Below are 3,388 nucleotides of genomic sequence, written 5' to 3' on the forward strand. Positions count from 1 at the left end.
ATTAAAGAATATTTTTTAGAATTATTAAAAAATATATATATACAGCTGTTATTAAAGTTTTTAGATATTAGAAAAATATTAGTTATAATAAACTATTAAACTAGTTTTAATTAAAAAATATTTCTTATTTTAACTAGATATTTTTTAATAAAAAATATAAATTATTATAAAGTTCTACTGGACTTCCGACCGGTATCTAGATCTTATATTAGTAAGAATCTAGCTATAATTATTCTATTAATTTTATATAAATCTAATCTGTTTTATTAGTTATTAGATATAATAATTAATAATACTAGTAATAATAATTTAATATTTAATATAATCTTATCTAAATTTTAGACTTAGTTTAGTTAAAATATTTAGCTTTATAATATTTTATTTAATCCCGATTTTATAATAATTATTTAAAGCCAGTATTATATACTCTATTTTACTTATATAATTTAGCTTATAGTTAATATTCTTTTATAAAAACTTTAGATTAAAGTCTTAAACAGTACTGTCGAATATATATAAAAAAATTATAATAAAAATTTTAAAGCCTCTTCTAATATTTTAAAAACTTTTAAAAAAATATATTCTAAAAGCTATTTATAAAAGACTAATATAAAGAGCTTTTATTATAATAGAAATTATCTAAATTAGTCTTTTACAGATAGATTCTAAAGGTTTTTTTTAATAATAGCTAATAATACTAATTTTTAATTATAGATTCAAAAAATTATATAATTTATAAATATAAGTTCTTAATATTATAAAAAGTTTTAGCTTATTTAATAACTTGAATTAAGCTCGGTTTATTATTTTTTTTTAACTATAAAACTTACTAGAACTTAATTTATTTTATAATTTACCGGATACTTAATTTTTATTAAGTAATTAACAGTTTTATTTAGTACTATAATTATAATAATATTAATTATCTTTATTCTACTATAATTAAGTAGAAACAGATAAAATATCTTTTTAAATTTTTATACTTTTTTTTTTTTTATATTATATCTATTTAAGAACAGTAGGCCTACTGTTTATAAAATCTATAATATTTATAATAATTTTTTTAATTATTTAAATCACTTAATTAACCAACTAATAAAAAAGCGGGTATTCTAAAAAAAAAAGATTATTAAAGACTTATAAAATATATATTAAAAGCTCCGAAAATACTACTATTATATTTATTAAATAGAAAACTATATTTATATAATTATAACTATTCTAGACCCGATATTAAAGCTTAAAAAATTTAAAAAAAATATTTGGCTGAATAATAATACTAACTGGTATTTTAAATACCGAACTGTTTTTAAAAAAATATTCTATTTTTATTATAATCAGAATTTAGTTATTAATATATTATTAACTATCTCCGGATTACTATTAGACCTAAATAAAATCTTTTATAATATTTTTAAATATTAAAAACTCTTACCGGCAGCCGAAATATTTAAAAAACTTAAGATATATTTAGATATTAAAAATATATAGCTTATTAAAATATTTTTAATTAAACTAATACTATTTTAGATATTATAAAATATACTAATATTCTTACTTACTAAAAATCCTGTTATAATTAGTTTTTTATTTTTTATTAAATAGCTAAAAATTTTCTCTCAGTTGCTACTAATAGTATTAATATTAAATATTTATTTAATAATTTTTAAAATATCTGCTACTATCGCCGGAGCTGTTTTTATTCTAATATAATTAAAACAGTAATACTTTAGATATATACTAATTATTTTACTATTAGTAAAAAGTACTAGAATATTCTTAATAATCTTAATCCAGATTTGATTATCTTTATATTTAAAAAATAAGAAAAAAATAAAATAATTACTATTTTTTATATTAGTAAAAATAAGAATATAAATAATCTTAAAAATAATTTAAAAAATAAATTATTATTAGAAATAGAAAAGCTAGCTTTACTTAAATCTTTAAATATTATATATACTCAGATAGAGATAAAGACCCGGGTTTTTTAATTTCTTTACTACTATAATTATTATTATAAATAATATAAAAAGTAGTATAATTTTATTAGTTTATCTAATATTAAATTTTATATTTTTTATACTAAATTTTATAAATATTTTTTTTAAAGTATAGTATACTTCTTAGAACTATAAAAGAAGAGATCAAGCAGATTAAACAGATTAAATAAATTAAATAAATTAAATAAATTAAATAAATTAAGTAGATAAGCTAAATCTAAATAATATTATTATACTATAATTAAAAGTATATTATACTTTATATATTATTTATATAAAAGAAATATATATATTATTAATTAATCTGCGGTTATTAATCTATTTATTATATCTAATTTTTTTGACCGGCAGGTATAAACAGTTAAAATAATAATTATATCTTAATCTAATTATAACTGTATAGTTAAAATTTTTTTATATCTTAATCTAACTGCCAGGTTATAGTCAGATTAAGGTTAAGATATAACGGTCAGGTTAATCCACTCTATAATTAATATCTAGCTAAGATTTAATATTAGTAGATAGAGTATATTACTATATAGTTTTTTATGTTATTTTAAAGGCTAATTCAATAGAACTTTTTGCGGAAAAATTGTTTAGTTTTATTTTATTTAAAGTAATCTACTAATAAATTATTATAATATTATTATAGTAGCTTTTAATATAGGCCTTTTATCTCTAATATATAAAATCTATTTTTAAAATATAATAATCTATCTATTGTACTTTCTTAATATTTAGATAATTTATTTTTTTTTTTTTTAGAATTTAGAATCTTAATTCTGAAGAGTTTTAATCAAATTTCTTAAATTATTATTATAAACAGATTTATAAATCTTTTCGGTTTTACTTGTACTTTTTGTAGCTGTAATTAGAGTGGCTAACGGCCAGGTTAGGTTAGGTTAATTGGAATTTTTATACCTGACCGCCAGGTTATAGCTAGATTAAGGAAATTTTTATATCTAACCACGGTATAGCTAAAAAAAAGACAGTTAATTATTTTAATTATTTTTAGTACTAAGACCTGCCTACTATATCTATTTAAACTTTAGTACGGTTAAGATATATTCAGATTAAGTAATTATTAATCTAACTATTTTAACTATTATCTAAAAATATATAAAAACAAGCTTTTAAAATTAGAAAAAAATAACTAAGAGAAGTATTAGTATCTTTTTTATTTTTATTTTAAAGAATTAATCAGAGATTTCTAATAATATTAATAAAATTTAGCTTTTTATAAAATTATGGTTCTTATAATAAAAAATATATATAAAGATATATAATTATAGCTCGGTTTAAGCTGTATATCTTAATTATAATATATAATATTAAAAAAACTGTATATTTACTAATAATTAGACTACTAAAAATAAATATATTAT

This window comes from Aspergillus brunneoviolaceus (assembly GCF_003184695.1).
Source record: "Aspergillus brunneoviolaceus CBS 621.78 unplaced genomic scaffold BO95scaffold_23, whole genome shotgun sequence".
Taxonomy (NCBI): domain Eukaryota; kingdom Fungi; phylum Ascomycota; class Eurotiomycetes; order Eurotiales; family Aspergillaceae; genus Aspergillus; species Aspergillus brunneoviolaceus.